General features: G+C 38.0%; 1 long non-coding RNA gene across 1 annotated transcript in view; it reads left to right on the top strand.

The window, feature by feature from the left end:
* The window catches only part of LOC112546683 (uncharacterized), a 47,596-nt gene extending 21,419 nt beyond the window's left edge, over nucleotides 1-26,177 (top strand). The window contains exons 2-3 of the long non-coding RNA XR_003090398.3: nucleotides 24,795-24,832; nucleotides 25,241-26,177. This is a non-coding gene — a long non-coding RNA (uncharacterized LOC112546683). The remainder of the gene's footprint in view (nucleotides 1-24,794; nucleotides 24,833-25,240) is intronic.
* The last annotated feature ends 858 nt before the right edge of the window (nucleotides 26,178-27,035 follow it).

Genomic DNA, 27,035 nt, shown 5'->3' with positions numbered 1-27,035 from the left:
CAAAGGCTCTTGTGTAAATTACATGGCCATGGGATAAGAGGGAAGGTCCTTTCTTGGATTGAGAACTGGTTAAAAGACAGGAAACAAAGGGTAGGAATAAATGGTACATTTTCAGATTGGAGAGGGGTAACTAGTGGTGTACACCAAGGGTCAGTCCTGGGACCAATCCTTTTCAACTTATTCATAAATGATCTGGAGAAAGGGGTAAGCAGTGAGGTAGTAAAGTTTGCAGATGATACCAAACTGTTTAGGATAGTCAAGACAGAAGCAGACTGTGAGGGACTCCAAGAAGATCTCACCAAACTGAGTGATTGGGCAACAAAATGGCAAATGAAATTTAATGTGGATAAGTGTAAAGTAATGCACATCGGGAAAAATAACCCCAACTATACGTACAGTATGATGGGGGCTAAATTGGCTACGACAAATCAGGAAAGAGATCTTGGGGTTATCGTGGATAGTTCTCTGAAAACTTCCACACAGAGTGCAGCGGCGGTCAAAAAGGCAAAAAGGATGCTAGGAATTATTAGGAAAGGGATAGAAAATAAGACCCAGAATATCTTACTGCCCCTGTATAAAACTATGGTATGCCCACATCTTGAATACTGTGTACAGATGTGGTCTCTTCACCGCAAAAAAGATATTTTGGCCTTGGAAAGGGTTCAGAAAAGGGCAACTAAAATGATTAGGGGGTTTGGAACGGGTCCCATATAAGGAGAGGCTAAAGAGACTGGGACTTTTCAGTTTAGAAAAGAGGAGACCGAGGGGGGATATGATAGAGGTCTATAAAATCATGAGTGGTGTGGAGAGGGCTGATAAAGAAAAGTTATTTATTAGTTCCCATAATAGAAGAACTAGAGGACGCCAAATGAAATTAATGGGTAGCAGGTTTAAAACTAATAAAAGGAAGTTCTTCTTCACACAGCGTGTTGTCAACCTGTGGAACCCCTTGCCAGAGGAGGCTGTGAAGGCTAGGACTATAATAGAGTTTAAAGAGAAGCTGGATAAATTCATGGAGGTTAGGTCCATAAAAGGCTATTAGCCAGGGGATAAAATGGTGTCCTTGGCCTCTGTTTGTCAGAGGCTGGAGAGGGATGGCAGGAGACAAATCGCTTGATCATTGTCTTCGGTCCACCCTCTCTGGGGCACCTGGTGCTGGCCACTGTCGGTAGACAGGATACTGGGCTAGATGGACCTTTGGTCTGACCCAGTACGGCCGTTCTCATGTTCTTATCTTTGTTACCACAACTAAACTGCTATTATTCTGTTAGCTCCATGATATCTAGCATGCGTACATGGAGCTGAGGAAGGGACTCACACCCCTAAACATATAGGGTGCGTCTAACTACATGGCTCCGTCGATGGAGCCATGTAGATTAGGCAGAACGGCAAAGGGAAATGAAGCGGTGATTTAAATAATCGCCACTTCATTTAAATCAAAATGGTCACCGAGCTGTGCCAATCAGCTGATTGTCGGCACAGTGTGGCAGTCTAAACGGGAATTTGCCATCCTCAGAATGCTTTGTCAGCAGATCTTTTATGCCTCGTGAAACGAGGCTTACAGGATCTGATGACGAAGGATTCTGGGGTCGGCAGATCCCCGTCTAGACTGCCGCACTGTGTCAACAATCAACTGATTGGCACAGCTCGGCGACCATTTTGATTTAAATGAAGCAACAATTATTTAAATCACCACTTCATTTCCCTTTGCCGAGTAAACTAATCTACATGGCTCCATCAATTGAGCCATGTAGTTTAGATGTACCCATAGTATAGATGTAGCTTTACAGACTCATTTTAAATTAATTTCACACCATAGTAAATCTATTGTCTTCAGGGAAGACTTGAAACAGTCTTTCCAATCATTATCTGTCTTGTTCCACCACTACCATTGTATCTTTTAAGATGAGTTATGATACTAGAACCTATTCTCAGAAACCTATCACAATTTAGAGAGGAACCAGTAGTCCTCTGTAACCCTTACTGTTATATACATGGAATGGTTTGCATATCACAGTTGAAATATCTTAGGGTATGTCTATTCTTGCACCCTATTTAGAAATAGGGATGCAAATGTAGGCATTCAAAATAGTAAATGAAGCTGGGATTTAAATAAACTACGCTTCATTAGCAGTTCTGGACTGTGCAGAAGCTCACAGGCAACTGTATTAAGGTTGTTGTAATTTAGAGCTGTCCCCATTTGTACCTGTTCACGGTTTCAGAAAGCACTGCAAATACAATATACACTTCATTTTCAGGAGACAAGAACTAAATATTTAAATCAGTATAATTTCTGAACTGAATTAATTAAGCACTGAACTGAACACTGCACTTTCTCATTGTGCCCATATTCTTTGGATGAGTCTAAATGGCAGTGGGAGGTGTAATTTCCAGCATGAAGATTTCCAGTATGTGCACTTAGTTTTGTTGAACTAGAGCAATAAAAATAGCAGTATAGCCAAGGTGGTGTAGGTGTCAACACTGGCTGGCTATCTGAGCATAATCCTGTCTGATACATTCAATATGTACCTGCCTGTCTAACTCACACTGATACACTTCTTTTTTTAACATGTTTATTCTATCAAAACTAATACATGTACATCTATCTATGATGAAAATTGCACCTCCAGTCGCTGTGCAGATGTTCCCTTTGTATCTAAGTAATGCAGTGGCATTCTGGGTAACTCGCTCTTGAAACTATTATTTCCTGTCTCTGATCACTCAATTATAGGCAATCTTTTACCTCTCTAAACCACAGGGGAGGGAGGGAGGGTATCAAAAGTTTGATGCTTCAGAGCTGCATCTTCCCCATTTCCTCCCTATATATTCAAACACATGGCTAAACTTTACGAGTCTACAAAGTGCCATGATCTATTTCCATATTCAAAAGAGGAGGCTGCATACTATACACTCTTAGGCCTTTGCTTTAGTGACACAGCCCTTCCAGTTGACACTACAGGCACAGCCAAGGAGAACTTTCTACATACTTTTCATTCATGCCTGTGAGACATTTGTCTGCATGTAGCTATGTAATATGCTCTTGCCCTTCAACAGCTCATTCAGCCAGCTGGAACTGTATTGACTATATGGTAGAATTCTTGAGCTCGTCAGCCATGATTGAATATTTGTCTAGTAATATAGGGCACAGTTCTTCATTCTGCCCAATGACCCATGGTAAAAGGACCTCCCCTCCTCCCCCATCATGATTTCTCTTAAAGCAGCCAGTGCTCTGAAGCACCACTAAGTCAAGTATCACACAGGTTCCTCATGGAAAAACAGAATGGACAAAATAAGGGGAAAGCTCAGATTTCAGCCATGGTTTTCCTGACAATAGCTCAAAAATTAATAATAAGCTTATGATTTCTTAGGCCCTGATTCAACAAAGCACTTACGTTTGCTGTTTAAGTGCTTAACCATTAACTTTAAGAGGACTATTTGTTTAAATTATCCAAGTGCTTTGCTGAATAGGGGCTTTAATGTCAATAATTAAATATCAGGGCAAAAATTCTAATGGGAGTGACTAATTTGTGCCTGGAAATTTTACGTTTATCAGCTGAATATGTCTATTTTGCACAAACATTGGGAATTTGTACAAACATCTAGGCACCATAGCCCATAACTGCCCTGTGGGCATTAATAAATAGCTATTTATGGCACGCTGGGCCCACCACAGATACAGAACATGACTCCTGAGTGTGTCCATTTCATCTGTACATTTTCATGCACAATTTAGGAAACTAACTTTTGAATATAAGGCTCTCAGTTTTTTGGGTTATTCAGAAACTATAAGGGTTTGATTCTTATTTATACTAGATCTCTTTATCCCACTCTGCAGTGTATGGTGCTCTTGTGCAATTTACAAACATTTTTTAAAGTTCTGTTATCATAAACCTTTTGTGGTTTATCATGAATGTTTGATATCCACTCGCCTGTACATCTGTTAAGATACCAGTGACCAGGATTAGACCCAAATCATCAGCTTATTGACTTGCACATTTGATCTAAGCTCACCTTGCAATTTGCAAGGGAACATTTCTATTTACTGAGGTGCAGTCTGAGGGGTTGCCCTTTGTGACCACACAACTAAGATCACTTACTTTTAAATGGTTCAGCTAATGCTTTCTCACTCTCTAATTCTGTCCTTTATTAGTTGATTTAGTTGAGTTTCTTTGTGCTTTACTATGAATAGAGTATACAAAGTGAAATATATAAATGCAGTACTCGTGAATTATTCAGTAGCCTGGGCCACAGGCTGTTTACTACCTGAAACAACCTATTCTACATCCTTTCTGCAATACAGGTTGAACCTCTTTAGTCCAGAACTCTCTAGTCCAGAAACATCTGTTGAATGATTTTATTTAGTCAGATGTCCACTTTTCATGGCTGTAGCCAAGTTTCCTGTGGACACGTAAAGTTTGTTTACAGCCATCAGTTCTAGCTTTCAATGTTCTGTGCTGTTATTTAGCTCTCATTTACCCCTAAATGTCTTCTAACAACCCAGTAAGCAGTGGATGTATTGGTAATGCTGTTAGACAATATTGACCTTCCACGGTCTGGAAAATTCCCTGGTTCAGAACTAGTCAGGTCCCGAGGGTGCTAAACTAGAGAGGGTCAACCTGTACACACTTTTTTTAAATCTTAACAATGTCATATATTCTATATGGAGTTCTTCTTATGTGCTCAGGAAACTTAAGTCATATGACCCAAAGAAAAGAAAAGGAAATCACCATATCTAAGTGTTGGCAGGCATTTTAAAGCTTCATCAATGAAAACATGTCAATAGCCTCACATCTCCAGTGCAGTCTTGGAGCTGTGGTACATCCAGTAAAGTTTCTTACTCCAACACACAAGCTGTTGGCTTATATTCCACACACTTAACATTTTTATTACATCATATATTCTTTTCAGAAATCTAATCTCAATGGAGGCCACTTATGAGGAAAACCAAATAGTTTTTAGTGGTACTATATTTCTTTATTAGATGGAAATATTTAGTGACATTTCAGCTTTTTTAATATCCATACACTTTCACTAGAAGTTCATCTTTACTGCATGAATATCAATATAGATTCATTTTGCAGTGTGTATGTTATATGAGATAGCTATATTATACTATTAACATTTAACACCAACTGCCTGGCAATTGAAAATATTGATTTTACCAGTTGCTGCATGCTCCATTCTGGAAGTCACTATGTGTAGAAATTCTAAATTAAAGCCCGTGGCATACTGAGCCATATACTTTACTAACTTCACCTTGTTACATACTAAACTTCACCTTGTTACATACTATCTGATATTTGCAAAAGCTCTTGAAATATTCACACACCAAACGTTATAGACAATAAAATTTAACTGAGCTTGTGACTTGTTAGAATGAGAAAGCAACCAACCTCCTCCTGCTGCTCAAGATACCAGAAAATGGTACATGATTATTTAGTACCATTACTAAAAAATAACAACTTAAAACAAGCAATGTGTTGGAATGGGCACTAGATGCTGCCACTAAAACTGACTTTGATTAGGATACAGCATATGTGATTTTCTATATAGCGAAAACATATTTCACTCTGCATAATCAGAAAATATTGTGATCAATATAATGCCTAACTCTGCCTTTTTAACTTTCAGTTAATATATTTTCCTGTTGAAATAATGGCTTTTGCCTGACAGTCTAGCATGCCTCGATCATGCAAAGCTGGGAAGAAACTATATGCATACTCATAACTTTTAGGATATTCTTAGTATACAAGTAAATTTTAACAGGTTCCAAGACCACAAGAAACCACTATGATTATGTTGTCTGACCTCTTGTATAAGACAGGCCATAGAATCTATCTGAAATTATTACTTTTGAAACAGCGTATCTTTTTTTAAAAAGTCCAATATTGATTTAAAAATTGCTAGTTATGGAGAATCCATCACAACCCTTGGTAAATGGTTACAATATTTAATTATCCTAATTGTTTTCTCAATCTCTACCTTTTAATGATGTGATTCAACAATGCCATTGTAATCCACACACCTTCTGGGTGTGATATACTATCCCATGTCATGGCACTTGGAGAGCTTAGAGCCAGAGAAAGTGAGTTTGCCCCATAGCCTTAGCTGAGAGCCATCTTTTAGCTCAAGTGATAGAGGCTCATCCACTAGGCTCCAGAGGTTCCAGGTCTGGTTCTTCACTTCACTCTAGATCCTCTATCCCCAGACAGTTGGCAGTAATATGTGATTATAAGCAAAGTTAGCAGGCTAATCGGGAACATGGGTGCAAGGATGTGTAGAGGAATAGGAGATAAAGTAAGATAAAGGAGAATATTTGAGTTATTGTAAAATGCTGAAATGTTTATGCTAATCCTATTAAGATGGTTTTTATATATGTAATATATAGTATATGAGCATTATGTATATACACATACATATATATTCTCTCATGAACGGATTTTCAAATATTGTATTTGATCTATAAAATGCCTAGAATTATTTTGGATACAGCATTAAAATAATATTAACTCTACATGGCTGGGAAATTTATAAGAGCTGTTTGATGAATTCATCCATGAGGTAGATACATGAATGATGTAAATATGAGTTGAACAATAACAAGAAACATTTGTTTTCTCCACTTGTATAAAAGACTGAAGGAAACACTCTGTTCTCCATTCCATATTTATTTTTTCCAGGCTTATTCAGTCCATTATATAATTACATATCTAGAGAGTCTGAACAACTGAACGCTAAGTACAGGATAGAGTGAAATATCCCTCCATTATTTTATAAGAATCATTTTATGGTTCTTTGACATAAGATTTTACAGACCTACTTTTCCACTTCAGAATGAAGAGTATAACAAAGCTAATATTGATGTGGGCTTTTTTTTCCAGAAAGCTCTGTGTACAGTGACCTAAGCCTATCTTCCCTCTCTTCAGAGAAACCCACAAGAGTATATAGAGAAATCCAAAAATTTTAAATGCAGATTATTAGCTTTGTTCTTCAATGCAAGAAGGCCTCATCCATCATCCCTGTGGAAAATGGAGTTCTGTGGAGAATAACTGAAGTAGAGCTAAGCAAATCATTTGTGTCTTGTTGGCAGTTCTGAAAAAAATGGTGCTGGTGGTGGGGAGAATGATTCAGCTAGACAGAATCTGAACTTCTCAGAATTCTGTCAAATCAGAAATGTCCATTTTGAGTTGAACAAAATGTTTTGTTTGCCTTGAAATGTTTTTTTCCCATGAATTTTAAGGGCAAGATCAAGGCCACCAGCAGAGGATGGCAAAAGAAGCAACTGCCCCAGGAGTCGGTGATTCATTGTGGCAACAGTGTCCTCCACTGAGCCCTTTAAATTGCCTCTGGAGCACTGTGAGCCAGACTCCTGGCAGTGCTGAAGGGTGAGGGGCATGATGCAGTCGAGGTGGCACTGAGATCGGCTGCTCCAGCCCCTCCCCTGCCACTGAAGACCCTGGCCTTACAGGAGTACAAACCAATCTCCTCCCATATTGCTCAGGATCTTGGTGAGCAAGCCATTGGCTCCCCTGTACTGACTTCACAAGATGGCCAGAAGCAGTAATGGTAGCAGCCCCCTTCATAAACTTCAGTCTGGTAGTTAGGGCACATCCCCTAAGAAGAAGGAGTACTGGGTTGTATGCCTCTCCCAAAACTTGGAATCTGATTTTGGGTCTCTGCACATCCCAGATTAATGCTCCGACCACTGGGCTAAAAATTATAAAGGGTTCTTCCTCCATTTTGTGAATTCAGCCTGAAAACAATGACCAAAACAATTTGGCATTTTTTGTCAAATTCACAAATAATTTAAGGTTGAACAAAACTGTATTTTTCAGAAAATAAAGTATCCATCAAAAAATCATGCAGCTTTATTTAGGAGACATCTGGGCTATTCTCTGTGCCTGACTGATTGCTCTCAGACAGTATGTTCTGAGATGGGTACTACTTTTTACTCCTCCTCTGAGGATGAAACAGATATAGAAGTGAAATAAATGATGCATTGAACAGCACTGACGTTCTGCTCAGTTATGTATGTATTCCAGAGGGAAGAATGCTGTAGAGGAAGATCTTCCTGGAATCCCTTTTCTGCCTCCTCCTACTGTCTGCACACTCCTGAAATCCTACTATGTAGTCCAGTGGAGTAGGAGCATAAAAAATTCCATGCTGGAGCAAGGGATGTTGCTGAACCCCCTGGCTTGCAGTAGTTTCTATTATGTACATTTTTACAGTTTGGTTCAATGGCTCTAAGCACCCCCACTATACAGATTGTTCCAGCATCTCTTCCATGGGCTCAGGGAAAGGAGGAAAATGTGCTAGGTTGTTTCTGTTCCTCCAGCTGATTTCTGAGATGTTTCCACATTATTTTATTTCTGTTTGCTTTCATCTGCAACCCAGACAACAGTTATTGAACCATTACTAACTCCATAATATTTAACAAAAATATCAAAGCATCAAGCTCACAGTGTGTTCAACTCTTAAATGTTGCTAAATAAAAAAACTAATTATAGAAATGCATTCTATTAAAACAGCTTGTTTCTAAAGCCATGTCCATATTACTAGATAAGGTTAAAATTATTAATGTCAACATTTTAGCATCTGATTTTATAAAGTCGATGGAGCATGTCCTACTGTGCACCGTTATAGCACTTTAGTGTAGATACTACCTACACTGATGGAAGGGGTTCTCCCTGAGTAGTAGTAGCTAGGTCAATAGAAAAATTCTTCTATCGTCCTCACACTATCTGCTTAGAAAGAAAATAATCCCTCATCTATATTAGAAAATTAGATTGGGTTAGCTTTGTTGGTCAAGGGTCTGAAAAAAATCCACAACACTAGCATATTTAAGCTGATCTAAGTCATTAATTAATGCTAGCAGACAAATGTTTAAACACATAATACAAATACTATGTACAATTTTAGGTCATTTAATTTTGATGACATACCTATAAATGATGTAAAAGTGAAATAAATAATATATAATTATCTAGAAAGGTAATTCCCTGGGTCACACAATTCAAATGCTGTGCTGTTAACTCGTCACCTTTTTGGCAATCAGAAAGTTTAATAATTAAAAAACTGAGTTCAGTTCTTGAAATTGTAGCATAATAGAGATTCATATTTGAAAGGTCTACTAAACACTTGAAAAGACTAGAAGTTGTTCCCCAAAACACCCTTTTTCCATCCTCTCTGTAGTTAAAGCTGTTGATACCAGGACCTTTATGCCAGTATTTTTATAGCCCAGATTTTCTAAAGTACCCCCATTTTTGTGTACATAATTTAAGAAACTAAAAAACATTCAAAAAGTGCTGAGCACCCACTCTTAAAACTGAATGGTGAATTCCTGGATTTTCTGAAGTTGATGAGAGTTTTGCCATTTATTTCTATGACTACGTCTACACTGCTGAGCTATTTCGGATACCAGAAATATCCCCCAATAGCTATTCCGCGTCTTTAAAGCAGCTCATTATTTCAAAATAGATTTCAAGATAAAAGGTGTGCTACTCTGGCATCTGTGTAACCCTTATTCCACAAGGGTTAAGGGATGTTTCAGAATAGCACTTTATTTTGAAATTAACTCAAAATAAGCTACACAATTTGTGTTGTGCAAATTGCTTAGCTTATTTCCAGGTAAGGGTGCAGTGTAGATACACTCTATGAGACCAAGATTTTACCTCAAGACTTTTAAAAGGCTCTCAGAGCAGGCACCCCAAAACTGAGGAACCCAAAATCATTAGTTATTTTTGAATATATTAATCAAGATCTTTTAAAATCAGGCTACAGCTATATCTACTTCAGGATGCAAATTCATGGAAGGGTCTTTTTGAGCACTCTACCCAAAGCTCAAACATATATTTGTTTAATATATTTATTTACCAGATCTTCAATCTTTTAGAATTTTAGAACTTCAGTTCACTTATAATAATGAAAATTAATTTATCTAACTAAAAATTCAATGGAAGTTTTGCATTAAATTGTATTATAGTGTCTCAAACATGTATTCCAGTTACTATCGGGGTTAAATTAAAAAAGAAAAAAAGAAAATGTTTTGAAGTTCTAAGAGAAATACCTGGTGAAGACAACTATCATAAATGTAGTTCATAGGAATCTCTGCATAATGCCTGTGTATGGAATGCATTTGATAATTAATTATGGCAAGTACATTTTTAAAATAAAGCTATAGGACAATATCCTCATCTTGTGTAAATCAGTACAGCTCCATTGACTTCAAAGAACCTGTTTACATTAGTTAAGGATATGACCCCAAATAGTCTGTAGCCAAGGCACTTTATAATGTTTTTCCTTATATAATTTTATAGAGGGTTACTGTTTCATTAAAAGAAGAATTCTTTATATATCCCAGAAGAGTTTGATAGCCAAACACACAACTCAGAAGGGTCAATGAAGCTAATGCTGCCATGAGAGAAAAAAAACTTTCAACTTATGAGATGGTATATACTGATCTGTATTTACGCACAAGTTTTATTTTGACCCAGTATAACAAGGAAATTTTTGTTTTTCATTTTTTCTATTTTTGTTTTTACATGTTTTTAGTTATCTGTAAAATAAAAGCAACATTTTTAACATAGAGAATTATCAGACACAAAAAATAGTATTAATCTATGCACTGTCTTTGTGAAGTGATGGAAATCGCTACATACGTGGTTGAGAGTTCTTTTAGAAACAGCACCAAGTTCAATCATTACTAGGTCCCACGAGAACCAGATGGCATGCTGATGTCCAGAGATTTTGTAGTAGTTGTAATATAACAGTTGCTCAGTGAAGATGGGAATAACAGCTATGCAGGGTAACCAAAATAGTTGGGCCTCTAGCCAGGAGGCAGCTCTGTGCACAAATTTCAGGGAACATGTTTCAACACCAACATTGCTCCCTATAGCACAATGCATGGAATCAAGAGCCACCGTTTGGGGGGTTATTAAACCACAAATGATTTTAAGAATTACACCCAGGTGACAATATAGATGTTCAGTTACTTGTTATTTGTAATGCACAGACAGATTTCTTTTCATGACTTATACACGGTAATTGACAGGATGTTATCTAACCTGAACCCTTCACGACACATCCTCTTTTCCTCATTCCCATCAATTAGCACCTTTTTCCACTGAAGTTGACTGTGAATGTTTCTTTTGTGGAACATGTTGCTATTCAAAATGAGTAAGGATATAAAACCCCAGCCTTTGCTGTTTATCTGAAATGAAGTTATTCCCTGAGCCTATCACCACTGTTTCTGAGTGCCTATTCGCTATACCTCAGAAGCTCAGCTGACACAGAGAGAATAGCTGCACAAAACTATTTGGTCACAGGGGAACTTCAGGCAATAGCAAGGAGACTGGAGACTGCAGATGATGGTTTTGTCTGAACTGTTCAAGACATATCACTGAGCAAAACAGGCCAGCATAAAGGGGGCACAGAGTGCTTTGTGACACACAGTAATTGGTTTTGTTCACCTCTCGTCTAATGCTATCTAAAATAATCTGTAAGGTACAGGACAGATATCTGACTTTACAAAAAGGAGCTCAAAAATGCATTGAAGCAGATTCAGTCAAATTCATCCCTGGTGTAATTATTAGTACTATCAGAGATGATGTAAGCACATTATGTGTGATGCCAGTGCTTAAATTACTGATCTTTACAATAAGCAGTCCTTTTCATTATAATGTAGTGAGTTTCTTCTGATTGATTGCTGCTGCTCAGTCTGCAGGGATTGTCTCTGCGTATACATTTCTAATCAGAAAACATCATTAATTCTGAACATTTAAGCACCAAATTGGCATAATTAATAACAAACAATAAAGGGTTACTGAAGGAAAGACTAGAAGGAAATATAATTTTGATAAATTTTGTTTGGCTCAGAACAGAGTTTTCAGATGATTCTGGTCAAGAGCCATAGACAGGATATTAATTTTCTGGATTATCAGAAATGAGTGTGTCAGCCTACAGTAGAAATCTGAGTTTTGGAAGATTATGTATCCGCAGGGTATGTTGACACTGTACCATGTGTTGAAATAAGATATGCAATTTCTGCTATGTAAATTGCATATCTTATTTAAATCTTATTCCAAAATAGCTTATTTGTAAATAATCCACTATTCGGAAACGTCCCTTACTCTTGTGGAATGAGGTTTATTTACAGGGATGTCGAAATAGTGAGCCAATTATATTTCCAAATAATGGACTCGCTGTTAAGACACGGGATAGCTACTGGATACCTCCAGTACTTCAGACTGCGTCTAGACTGCAGAGGGTGGGGTTCAGAAAAAGATATGCAAATTGCAAACTGCAATTTGTGTATCTTTTACCGCTTTTTATTTTTGGAAGAGATTTTTCCAAAATTTGGCCCATATACATGGGGCCAAATTTCGGGAAAATCTCCTCTTTTGGAACATCTCTTATTCCTTTCAACGACAGGAATATAGGGATGCCGAAAGAATGTGCCTGCTTTTTTGGAAATTGTTCTAGACATAACCTCAGTGACCACTGCAGGCTATTTCAATGTGGTCTTTGAAGGCCATTGAGCAAAACTGTTTGCAATTTGTAAAACATCAATTATTGAAAATTTTAACCCAAATTCACCAAATTGCCCATATGCTATCTAAAAAGAAATCAAGTTATCTGCCAATTTGGTTGCAGTATATTTATGTTCACTTTCCTTCATCCACTCCAGTGAATTTAGATCTGATGTTTAGCATACATTTCTTCTGTTGGTTTTGTTCACCACATTAAAAAGAGTCTGATCAAGGTAGTCTTCAGTGATTTCTCATGAGTATCATTACTGAGGAAATCACATCCTTGTTATTTGTTTTGTCAATTCACTTTGGACTGAACTTTGGACTGAATTCTCTAAGCAAAAAGTTTCTTGATCTACATTTAGGAAATTGTTTAAACTTTTGAAGATGTTCTGGATGACAATTCCAAACTAGTGCAAGTTACAGTAGTATGAATAACTGTTTTTCTACTAAGCTGAGCAGAATTTTAAAGGACGCTGTCAGGAACTATTATACTACTTCATCAGTTATACACGTGATAAATACTTATACACTGAACCAATATTCTCAAATTAATTTCAAAAGCAAGGATTTTTGAAACTACATCTGTGTGTGTGTGTGTGTTTATGCAGAGATGGAGATATAATGATAATTTTGGTCTGGTAGCACATTATAGACTAACAAAACATGTAGATGGTATCATGAGCTTTCCTGGGTACAGCCCACTTCTTCAGATCACTGGAGAAAATCAAAATTAATTTGTTGACACTATCCAGTCATGTTCTCTCTTTCTGACGTACATGTAGGTTTCTTCACGGCAGTTGACACATTTTAAATAGCTTAGGAATAATCTAATTATGAAATATTTATTATCACAAAATTCTCAGATAAACCTGAAGTGTTGTGTTTGTGTCATTTAACTACTTTGTCTTCTGCCCGTTGTGTAATTCTAGACTATATGACAACTCAACAAATCAAAACTAATTTAGTGTGTAATTTATGCTTTGTTTTCTGAGCTACCATGAAATCTTTCATAATTCATATGATTTCTGTTCATTGTGTAGTATGCTTTAATGAATAAATCCATGCCAACACAAATATAACCATAATATAACAAAATAATAGAAATTAGAATTGAAAGTGATCGCTAGTAAGTCATTTAGAGATCACATCCTCAATAATGCAGGAATTATCCTTATACAGTACAAGTTGAACCTCTCTATTCCAGCACCTTGGGACCAGACCAGTGCTGAACCAGAGAATTTGCTGAACCATGGGAGGTCAATATTGTCTAGCAGTGTTACCAACATGGGAAAACTTGGCCACACCCACGATAAGTGGACATCTGGTTAACTAAAATCAAGCTTAATCACAGATGTTCTCAGACCAGAAAGTGCCAGACTAAGAGGTTCAACCTGCAGTACATTTTTAATGTGTTGAAAGTGTGCTTCATTCTGAATCTGTGTATGATTGTACAGTTTGAAAGTGAGGTCTTGCGGGCAAATATTAACAAGACACTAATTAATCCCATCTAGTAGTAATGTTTTAGTATTAAAACCATGATGCAGTATGAATGACAAAGATTTGGGGCTTGGTAAATCTCTGAATCCACTGTACTCTTTCCATAGGAGAGAGACAGCTACAGGAAAGAATCTATCTGGTCATGTGTTCCAAGTAACAGGATAGCTCTATCATATTTCAAGGAGAAATACTGCTGTCCATGACAGCACTGAATTTGCTGGACCCAGAATCACTTTTCTGACATCCACATTTGGAATAGAGTCTTGGGCATTTGTCAAATGGGCTGATCCTTTCCTTGGATTTGTAAACCAGTTTGCTCCTCAGCTGTCTGAATGTATGGTAAGTAGCTGTGCTTCAGAACACTGCTATATCCTTACATCATTGATGCCTCAGGCAACTCTCGGGAGCAAAACAGTGCTTACTTTAAATTTGCCAGATGAAGCTGCTCAGCTATAAAAGAAGCATCAATTCCACGTACAGCATGCATCTCTGCTCTACTGGTTCCTTTGAAGGACTCCTCTGGTCCACAAGGACTCACAAACCTGATGACTTCTTTGTTCTACAGTCTCACAAGAATAAAAATTCCAGAATGAGAAAGCAAGTAGCTTTTTCAAGACATGGTGAGAGGAACAGATAGATTTTGAGAGAGTGTGGACTTCACAGAAATTATGTATGAGCATCTGCAATATCTTTAACTTTCTAAGTTCTGTGGGGGGAACACGTGTTGCCCAAGCTAGATGAGTCTCCCTTTCGGTAGTGCCCCCAAACAGGACTTATTGTCTCTTGGTGTTGTCTCAAGTTGTTGGTGAGAATCACATACATAGCACAAGGGTGTTACAAGATAGAGTGGACCAGAGATTCATGGCAAGATGGACAACAAACAAATCCCCCATGAGATTTCTCCTCAAGGACTATGGAGAATATTTTCTGAAGTTTTGGTTTGTTTTCTTTGAGATTAAGATGGGGATTTATAGAGAATGGGATGATGAAAAGGGCCTAGGTTTTAATTTTCTGATTACCTCTATGGTGATGTGAACTTTGATTTATAACTGGAATGTCATCTGACTCATTGGGGGAAAATGTAGTACTGTCCAGATCACATGATCTTTAGAATTCAGAGATGTATTTGCTGCAACATTTCCTTTAGTGGTGGTCTAATCATTGTCTTCGATGGAGAGCTATGCTCAGTTATAAGCTTGGCAGAGATTCTCATCTACTCTTTAGCAGTAAATAAGGATAGGAGAGTGACTCATTTCTCATTAAGCAAAATATAATCAGTGAAGCAGCAAGTTTTCCTGCAACCTGTAAGCAGCAGGTCCAAATCTTCTACTTTAACAGAAAGCTGTAATAGTGCTCATGGCATACAGCCAAATTCTCCCTACCACCAGTAAGGTTATGTGTCCAGTAGATCCATAATTTATGGACCAACTGAATATGGGGTCATCTGTTATGTAGATGGCAAACAAATGAAGAAATTAGATAAAAACTTGAATGCCCTTGCCAGGTTTTCATGTAGTGACACTTTACTTCTTTGCATTCTGAATAATAACACACAAAATCCTAAAAACAGAGAGAGGAAAAATAGGCTGGTCTAAAAGACAGTGAGGCATATCTTACCTCAACTTACTTTAAGATGGCTCCTTCCAGATAAATTCCAAGGGTAGATGGAAACACTATGATCATCTACTCTGACTTCCTGTATTACACTGGCCATAGAACTTCCCCAAAATAACTTTCCTCCAGCATATTGTAGGAGAAAAACTCAGCTTTGATTTAAAATTTGTCAGTGATTAGAAATCCCCACAATCCTTGTTAAATTTTTTTCAATGGTCAATTACTCTCATAATTAAACATATACACCTTATTTCCAATCTGAGTTTGTCTAAGTTACCCTTCCAGCCATTAGCTTGTACTACATCTTTGTCTTCTAGATTAAAGAGTTTATTAAATATTAGTTCCCCATATAGGTACTTGTAGACTGTAATCAAGTCACCTCTCCATTTTCTCTTTGTTAAACTAAATTGATTAAGCTCCTTGTGTCTATCATTAAAAGACTGGTTTGATAAGCCAATAACTATTTCCATGGATGTTTTTTGAACCTACTCCAATTTATCAACATTCTTCTGGAATTGTGTTCCTACAAAGAATGTTCTTATAAAGTACACACAAAGGACATCAAGATCATTCTATTAGATCTCTGGTCTGGATTCCAATGTGCAATTAGACTGACTCTTGGTAACCTGACCATGGTTCTCTTCAGGCTCTTGAGTTTCTTTCTCTGCAGAGGTCACACTGTTCAAAGGGCTCAGAGTCTTGTACCTTTCATATTACTACCTGAGAGCTCCTTGTCCATGATGCTTCACTCACTGCTATACTCCAAACACAGTCAAACCCAAGAGTAAAAACATCCCATCTGTAGTCGGCAAGAGTAAGTCTCAGGTCCAACACTGGGTTCCCAAAGTACAAAGGATGCTACACAGGTATCTGTCAAACACAAGTAGTTTATTTCTTGACAGCTAACAGCTGTGCCCCATAAATGGAAGAACACTATAACAAAGAAGCGGCATATCTTACGTCCCTTCCTGCAAGCCTGGGACCCCAGGTAGGCTGCGGACAAAGTGCAAGGTTGTTTCAGCTTCCGAGGCACCGGTACCCAAAGCCCATCAGTGAGGTCCAATTTGGTAGGCTCTGAGGCAGCCTTAAATACAGTTTTCCTGCCTTGTTTGGCAGTTTGGAAATTTCCAGGGCTTACTCATTAGTGCTGATGTAGGTAGGGCTTAGCTGTTAGTTATTGATCTGGTTCTGATCTGGATCTTCTTGTTCTTTGGCCCTGTTTATGTAATCAGTATGTTAGGGTAAACAGAATTGTTTATGCGTTCTTGCCCTTTACCCTTATCTTATACTTGTTCTTGCTATACTGGCAACAATGCTTATCTTAAGTGGCGTATGTTCTCAAAGACTTGCTTCTGACTCATCAGATGTAGGGAAAAATGGAGGAAAGAAAGCAGGCCTCAACACCCCTAAACTAGCACGTACAAAGTTCTTCCGCAATTGACCACTACACCATCATAGAATCCACTTTGGAAAATGCTGGTGTATGTTTCTAGTTTCCAAGAAACATCATAATGAAAGTCAGTGAATTTGTTTTTTATCATCACTCTTCTGCTTTTCTCAGCAGTGAATCTGTCTCTAAAAGGAAATAAGATTTCTTGCTGAAAAAAAACTTAGAGAATTTCATTAATTCTAAAATTAACCAGATATGAGATTCATTATACTAATATATCTGGCTGCGAAAAATAGCGATTTATCATGTGGCAGAGGAAAACTTATCTAATCATAAATGTCATCATAAATTCTCTTTCATATGATTTAGAACTAAATGCCTACTTTTACATTCTGGGATATGACAACCTCTTGTCCATGATTCTGATTGCAATCAAGGTCCATTATGTCTCTGTATCTGATGGTCTTCATTAATGTTTCACAACAGTTTTTGAGCTAGAGGACCTAGCTGCTGACAGCCCAAAAACAATATCTAAATATGTTATTATAGACAAAGCTAGTGAAACCTTCTTAATGAATGAAACTCATGTCATCAATCCCCACTGCTTTAACTTCATTTTTATCCAGGATCTTACCATTTTAATCACAGGAAGTCTAGAAGGACTAGAGAACAAACAAATAATTTGTCTTGTTTCTCTCACTTAAATCCTTTGATCTCTCTAAATAACTTTCCAGGATAGATGATTCACTGACTGATCTCTTTATCTGTATCATCTCTCTATAGATACGGCATACTCATTTTTAAGTCTTATTTTGAAATTTCCCTTTAAATATCTATCATATCTTTTTAATGTCTAAACCAAGGTCCTGATATGTAAAGCTGATATTTTACTGAACAATATTTTATTCATTCTAATTGTCTTACTCTGGACTGAACATTGTCTAATTGAATATCCAAAAGATTTAGTGTTTTGTTGTGACTTGTTCAACTAAGTACCCATCTGAGTCTCAGCTTTGAACAATAACTAAAGGAATAACCCATGACAAAGCATATATATTAATTATAGATAAAAATATCCCTAATAGGTATTTATTGTTGAGACATGAATTGTTAATATCAAATGTCCCTAAGAAATTAAAAGACTGATTCTGATTTCAATTATACTAATATAAAGCCAGAAGAGATTAGAATCAACCATTTTTTCTTATATAGTTTTAGAATCAGGTTGTACCAGCAAGTATAGGCCTCTGTATGAAGCAGTGTAAAACCATACCACCTTAAGGAGATTTCAAAGAGGACTTTTAAATCCAGAGGCAGCATACCTACTGGAGACTCCTGGGGAACATGCATATAGGATGCGATATAGGATCTCTTCAGCTGATACATCTTGCTATCCATTCTTTCACATGTACTTAATCAGGACGGTGAGCTGTCTCCCTTTGAGAGCGAATGTGTTAAGTCTCCCAAAGGCAGTTGCACTAAATAATTTTATTGGGCTACAGCACAGCTGAAGAATCAGTTTAGCTAACATGTCATGATCATGTCTGTACAGAAAAAGACAAGTCATATTCACTATTGTATCTGGTAGACATAATTAAATCCTGGCCTTACAGAGTTCATCCATGACTAGCTGATGTGATACTATACTATTTGTCCATAGCCGCAGGAAGTAAGCGGGGGGGGGGGGGGAGGCTGCAGCACCCTCTGATTTTCCACACTGCTCAGGAAGCTGGGCCTGTGTCCACACTTTCAGGTAGACCCTCTGCAGTCCTGCTGGACCCTAGCAGCTTCTGCACCCGTTGGGGTTCTGCCACCGACCATCCCAATGGGTTCTGCAGCCTGCCATGCATGGGCTTCAGACTACCAGCCATGGAGACTACGCCACTGCTCTAGGTCCTGCTATTGGCCTTAGGCTCTGCAGTTGCCTCCAGCTGTGGCAGGGTTGCCAAATGGTGTCCATTCCTGGAGAATTGGAAACTCTAGGTGTGACCCAGCCTGGGATGCTGAGGGGTGCAAAAAAGTTGGGGGGATGAGGCAGCACCACTGGATTTCCCCTTGACTGAACTGACTATGAAAACATGGTTGCCATCATGCTACTATCCAGTCACATACAGGGAGAGGGAGGGCAGCTGGGTGAAGAGGCTGTGGAGCCTACAGGATTGGGGCACCAACAGACTGGAAGTCACATTTCCTCACTCTGCAATCCAGAGGTTAGCTGAAAGGCAGAGACTTTACCATGTCAGCACAGTGCCAGGCTTTGGTGCACACAGTGCTTTGTGACTCCTGGCCAGTGCCCTGGGCTGGATGGGCTTGAGCTTTCCTAAGCCACTGGCCCAGCCTACGGCAGTGGGGAAAGGAAGGAACCTGTTAGTCAGGCTGTTGGTGAGCCAAGCACTCTGATCAGCAGCTGTTTCTCCACACAGCACAGGGAATGAGCTGCCAGGGGAAGGTGGTATTGGTGAAGAGAACATTGAGAAGAGGAGGATTTAAAGGGCAGTAAAAGCAACAAGTAACTGACTGCTGCCTGCCTGCACTGACCAGCCACTGCAGAACTCAGAACACAGCTAGTGCCAGCCACAAATGGGACAGAGGCCTGTGGAACCTGCTGCGCTGGTGGCTGGTAGCCACCCTGGTCAGTGCCTCCCAGCCAGAGCCTGCTTCTGCACTCCAGCCTCTCCCTCCCCCCAGCTCTCTGCACACTAACTCCTGTACCCCTATTCCAGTCCCCTGCCCCAGGTCACATCCTAAATCCCTGCAACCCCTCCTCTAGGTCACAACACCCTCCCAGACCTTGCACCCCAACTCCTAATCACAACACAAATCCCTGCACCCCCTTCTGCATCCCTGTCCCAGAGCACAACCCCCACATTCTCATAAGGTCCCTCCTCACCCCACATCCTTTCCTGCCCCAGTTCCTTTCCCTAAGTCCCTTCTTCACCCAACCTCCATCCCAAACCCCACATCTTGGCCAATTACCACATTCTTTGAATGTCTCCCCATCAAAAATTATTGCCCACCACTCAACTAGAGCCAGTGACAAATTCCTATCTTCTCAAATAATACTGTGATTGAAATACTAAGTGTGTACAGATGAGTGAAGAGCATGCACCTTGTAAAGAGAAGGAGAGACTGTATAAAGAAGTTGAAAATGGAACTAAGTAACATTCTGTTATGATAGAAATTGGCAAATAAAGGAAAGCAGAGAAAGTGTTGTGCTACAGGACTTAAAAGAAGGCTCAGTTAAGGCTGGTGAGGCAGTTAATTTACTCTGCTCAATGCTCAGACTAATAAAGGGGATGTAGTGAAACTGTGGAATACTTACTTGAAAGCCATATGGAGAAAGAGAAGAACATTGTGGGAGTAGCTTAAACTAGCACCTAATTTAGTGCCCATTCACATCCATACAAAGCTTACCACTGATTTCAGTTGGCTTTCGGTTAGCAGTGTCTCCCTTCGCCCTCCTCCAAAAAGCAATGATGTGCTTGAGCAATACAATTTGGATTGAATCTAGATTTTGAACTTCCAGGGGCTTGGGATGTTCTGATCAGGAGATCTAGTCAGGATAGTTACAGAGATAATAGCCAGTTACAAAATCCATGTCCAGATTTAAATTCAGGTTGATTCATACTTGTGAGGGCATTTTCTCCGTGTAATATTACTTTCCTAAATGAGGGTATGTCTACACTACCCTCCTAGTTCGAACTAGGAGGGTAATGTATGCATACCGCACTTGCTAATGAAGCCCGGGATTTGAATTTCCCGGGCTTCATTAGCATAAGCGGGGAGCCGCCATTTTTAAATCCCCGCTGCTTCGAACCCCGTGTAGCGCGGCTACACGGGGCTCGAACTAGGTAGTTCGGACTAGGGTGCCTATTCCGAACTACCGGTACACCTCGTTTCACGAGGAGTAACGGTAGTTCGGAATAGGACCCTAGTCCGAACTACCTAGTTCGAGCCCCGTGTAGCCGCGCTACACGGGGTTCGAAGCAGCGGGGATTTAAAAATGGCGGCTCCCCGCTTATGCTAATGAAGCCCGGGAAATTCAAATCCCGGGCTTCATTAGCAAGTGCGGTATGCATACATTACCCCGCTAGTTCGAACTAGCGGGGTAGTGTAGACATAACCTGAGAGAGGCTATTTAATCCATCTCTTACACAGGGCAAGAATTTGTGAAGCCATTCTAAGGACACTATTAACCCACGGTTAAAAATACAGATACAAAGTATATTAATTTAACATCCTCACAGAACTATAAATCTGTAAGTATTCAATGGAAAAGATAAGGCTGGAAACACAAGGAGGCAATGATGGCAATTGTAGCAGGAGTATTTAGCAATTGTGAGTGGTTTGGAGCATACAGTTTAACAAAGATCAGGAAGAAAGACTTTTAGTGAGCATAAGTAAAAAATGTAATAGTCAGCAAGATGTGCTAAGAACTGGTGACAGCAGATCCATTAATAATGGAGGGGAAGAAGGGTTAACCAATAATGATTTTTAAATGGCTGAGAAAGCAACTTTCTTTTAAATTCCATCTTTCATGGGAAAAAGAAGAGCACTGCAGAATTAAAGAAGACCTTGTCAGATAGCTATAGAAAAAAATCAGGCAAGGAAATATCTGGAAAATATATTTATAAATGAATCAATGGGTCTGGCTGACGTGCATGTTTGAAGCTTAAAGGAATTAATTAACAGATTTACTGAACCGCTGACAATTCATTTAGAAGAGTAATGGAGGACTGGGTACATATCGGGAACAGGTAGGGGAAATAATGTAAATGTAGGAAAGGGAAACTAGTGCTAATATGGTGCCAGCCTTGAATGATCTATTTTCCATTAATTTTTAGTTCAATTCCTGGTAAAATAATAGAACCAATATGATATAAAAATAAACATCTAACAGATACCATGTTCATGAGCATTGAGCAAGAACAGGTTTAAAAACAAATAAACTTGACAGATAAATATGATTGCTTTCTTTTGCAAATAGGACAAATATAATGGATAGACAGAACACAGTTGATTTAATGCATGTTGGAGAGTGTCATGAATGCACATACTCCAAGGCCAGAAAGGACCATTGTGATTGTATATTCTGATTTCCTGTATAACATGGGCTATAGAACTTCCCCAAAATATCTCTAGAGCATGTGTCTTTTAGAAAAATCTATCTCCAAATTCCATCCTTTGAAGCATAGTATACCTTTCTCCTCTAGACTGAAGAGCCCATTATTAAATATTTGTTCCCAGGTAGGTACTTAATAGATTATAACCAAGTAACCTTTTAGCCTTCTCTTTATTAAGCTAAATAGACTCAAGGTCAATTAAGATTCCTAATCCTTTAATCATTTTCATGTCTCTTCTCTGAACCTTCTCCAATTTATCAATCCTGAACTTGTCATGGATGGTCTTGTCTTGTATATTCTTTAGAGATATGGAAAAGGGGGTACACAGTAGACCTGGATGAATTTTTAGGGCTGCAACTTATTTCATTATAAAGATCAGATTCAGGTCAAAGTATTTCTTAGGTTGGTATCAAATTCACTGACTTGCATTGGTCAGAAAAAAAATCTGAAAAAAAATTGAAACATTTTGATATGATAGTTTTGAAATGAAATGTTTGAAATGAAATATAGCTGAACGAAATGGCATGAAACTAGGAAAAGTGACAATGAGGATATAATGTATATGGAAAAAGACAATTTCTTGACAATGAGCCCTGTTCTGCTGTGGAATATTTCCCAATCCAATAATAGTTTGGAACATTTCAAATATGGCTGGAAAAATATACCATAAGGAATACTACTTCACTGGCAGGGAAATAAGCTAGAATACCCAATAGGTCCATTCCTTCTCTAACTTCCATAGTTTATATATACTGTATATATAAATATATAGCCTGACTTCTGCAGAAGATTATTCCATCTGATGTAATGCAAATAAAGAATAGTTCCTGATGTAGAACTAAATCTATAGTTGACGTAAAATGACTTCAACTGATTTCAGTGCAACTATGCTGGTTTACAGCAAGTTTCAGGGCAGCCTCTCTTAAAACATCCCTACTCTCTTCTTTGATGTCAAATCTTAGCCCTGTTAAAATACTTACCACAAAGTTTTGAATCCCACTCTCACTTTTAGAAGCATTAATTCAATCTGTTAAAACAATATAATTACAATCTGTTCTGTATCTGGAAATATATTTTGGAACAAAATGGGTCCAGTGGTACTGACCAATTTCTGTGTCAAATTATGTATAGCTTTTTCTTAGCATTAGGTTCTCACTTCAGAGATCAGTGTGTTTCTCAGACCAATTGGTCTGATATAATTTAAACAAGAAGTAGCTATTCCTATCATATGTTGCTATATTACAGAACAGTGGGGCTTTCAGAAATATGTATTTCTTCAGCAGACAGGAACTTCACAGAGCCAGGCATTGATAACTGTACAGATGGAATCTGATGGCATTATTCAATGCAACTGAGTCAGCGCATCTGCTCAGGGATGAAAAAAGAGAAGAACCGTGTTTTAACTTACAGTGTTCTGTCACAGGATTATCAAAGAAAATAAGAGGCTGGTGACAATATGCTGTTGTGTTAAAGCCTTTGGATTTGAAAGCCTGAACTTCTTTCTGCTGCATATTTTGACTAACAGTGAGAAGTAAAAAACATTTGGAGCACTGTCACAGAGTGATTTAAAGCAATTATAAAAGAACCTAGTCTGAATGCAGATGTGATGTTCCTAAAATGCACTCTGATGGATTTTGTCTATTAAAAAATTGTGTCAAACTGCAAAGTTTAGATCCAGATTAATATCCAGATCCAAATTATCCCAAAATGTGATGGCTTTTGGAGCTAGAATTTTGTTTCAGAATAGCTCTAATATAAATATCCTGTTTATCTAATAAATGTGTGGTAGAATGCTTTTTTGTGAAGATGAGAAGCCTTAGATTAATGTGACTGCACTAGTTTTAATTTTATGCTATTACAGGTTATATGGTACCCTGTATCTGCTCATTTCATGTAATGTGAGGGGGGTAACATCCCCAAATATGAATGCTTTCAACTGTTCAAGAATGACAACTATTTAATAAGTGCACTAAAATGAAGTTATATTCATTCTTATGAATGTGTGTGTTTCTGTAAATAGATAGATAGAGGGCACATTAAGAATGATGCATCACATTTGTTTAATACTGTAACTTTTAAAATATATTTTATATTACCTTATTTTCTTTGGAATATATGAGTCATTATAAAATATCACTCATTTTTTTATAAGAATGATTTTTACATAAACTTTGCAATGACCAATATCCATCACAAGCTAAGTACCATTAGTGCAAAATATATTTAGTCTTAACTGAATGAATTTTATACAAATAATTACAAGAAAATGTGGTGTCCAGGTTCACTGCTAGTATAATTGGATGAAACTTCACTGAAGCCTGTAGGGCTAAAGCAGAAAATATACACAAGTGGACAATATGCACTCAGGTTTCAAGGTCATTGTCTATGAAATCATGGTTCTCTATATCAGAAGAATAAACACAATTGTTAGGTCCTTGCCCTGAAACATGTAGCTGATTTTTAATGTCATTTAACAAACTACTTAAGTTGGCTGAGGAGTTAGAATTCTTGTAAATGTCTGCTGCTGCAATGCACTGCCTTCTGTTTCCATTTCTTTAAAAGAGAAGGGGACTCCATAAAAAGGAAGGTAAAGGTTGAAATATCAACATATCTAACTATTTTTGTCTATATCTTTCCTAGGCATTTTAATGTGCCCTTTTGATTCCAGATGATTTCAGGTAAGGTTAACTAATATTGGTCCATGCTATTAAACCGTTCACAGTCAGGAACACAAAGGACTAAAGACATTTGAGAGACTGAGAAATATTCTGATAAATGGATGTTGAAAATCACAGTATATCCAATTCTTGTGATTTTATCATGAGTCTCATGACAGATATTTTGGTGTTTTACATAAAACTACCCTGACTACTGGAGTTACAAGATTACATGAGAATTTCTGCTTTATTTAAAATAAAAAATATTGCTAGCCATCATGATTGCAGAGAAAAAATTGAAACAGTGATCACAAAGAATCTGGCACCAGTTGGCGAATAAAAATAACTTCATAATATAGCCAGAACAGCTTAGTGGATTGCAGCAGCTATGGAGAGGTCTTTACTGTTGCTGTTTTGTTTGATTGGCAGGTGACACAAGGAAGGGATACTGTTGATTTCTGAAGGATCCGGACGATAGGAGAGAGCAAAGAGGAAGCACAGCTTCAGAGGAGGAAGCAGTAGACACTGCAGAAATAAGGTCATCAAGTTAGGAGGCATATCAAGAGGGCTTACTGGTGCTGGAGGTGGGTCAGAAGCCCCTGCCAACATAAGACCAACTACCATCTGTACAGGATATTTGCAATATATCTAGATAGCTTATATACTTCGTCTGCTGTTCTTGGACTCAAGGCCTGTGAAGACTTGTACACATGCCTAACTTTATGCACTGTGAATTGTCCCACTGAAATCAGAGTTACATACTAAAGAGTAGGCACAGAAAGGAAATGATTTTGTATCAGGCCGAGAGTTCCTCAGCACATTTGGGAATTCTGACTGAATATCTATGTATTAGCAAAGAGTTAATAATTTATCCTTTTGCAGTAATGTCAATCATTCTATGATGCATTATCTAACACAAGAGAAGAAAAAGGTATTTGGAGATTTCCTTCATTTTTTGTTGTCACATTTCCAAGTTTTTAGCTATGAGCAAGTACTATACAAAATTTACTGAATTTAAATTGCCCTCTCTGCACATTAAACAATGGCTTTCATATACAAAGTATACTTTTAGCAAAGGAGAATTGTAAAGGATGCATTATAATTTAACATTGGATGCATGAATGTAGCCTATGTTTTTTAGAGAACAAAGACTGACTTTTTATAGATGTGTATGTTTTATTCATCACTGAATAACTGGGCTATAAGTGTACAATCTGTAACATTATTGATTTGCAATATGTGCAACTGGTCACATTCAGTTTGCTTTCTGCCATTATTACCTGCTTAGTTTATCTATAATTAAAGTGAATAAAATCTCTTTAATGTACTTTACTGTTGTATAGCATTAAATAGTAGTTACAGTCATAAAATTTCGTTTGTGCATTGAAATCGTAAGAAAATGTGGAATTTGCTGTAAGAACATTCTCTTTTACATTGCAGAAAGATAATGAAAGGTACTTTTATATACATAAAGCATAACATAGTAACAAACTTTTATTTTAATCTATAATGGTACAATCTATGTAGCACTCCATTCATATCAATTTCATATGTTTTTGCAATGTCTGGTAATGCAAAAAATGGAGAAATTTCTGAATCATGGTGTGGTTCCAGTGAGAGTAAATTGGCTATCAGACTTGAAGAAGAGCTCTATGTAGCTCAAAAACTCTGTCTCTTCAACCTACAAAAGTTAGTCCAATAAAAGATATTATCTCACTCACCTCTCTCTAATAGCTTGGGACCAGCACACATACAGCAACATTGGAAATACCTTAAGAGCAACCATCCAAGAACATGTCCACCCCTTGAGCAGTAGATATAAACTCCCAGCTCAGACAGACATACCTGAGCTAGCGGTGATTGAGCTAATATGCTCATATTAGAGTTTGGCTACAGTGACTTGAACGGCATGAGGGATTAGCCACCCTGAGCATGTCTTGGATAGGTATGAACACTTGGCATCAGGATCCTCCTGACGCTCATGGAAGCACTCTAGTTTTATCATGATGGCTGAATCAGAGCAAGCATGGTTTTGTCTCCTCTGACTGGGATACCTGATACTTGATTCTAGTTTTACTATTTACACAAGGAGGAAGGGGGAAAGGATGGTCTTGTGGACAAGGCCCTAGCCTAGGACTCAGGACTGCTAAGTTTAAGTCTTGCCTTTGGCACAGATTTCCTGTGGACAGAATCCACAAAGACGGGGTCTCACCATTACAATGCC

Source organism: Pelodiscus sinensis, chromosome 4 (assembly GCF_052426305.1).
Source record: "Pelodiscus sinensis isolate ZL-2025 chromosome 4, ASM5242630v1, whole genome shotgun sequence".
Lineage (NCBI taxonomy): Eukaryota > Metazoa > Chordata > Testudines > Trionychidae > Pelodiscus > Pelodiscus sinensis.
This window is presented reverse-complemented; position numbering and strand designations above follow the sequence as displayed.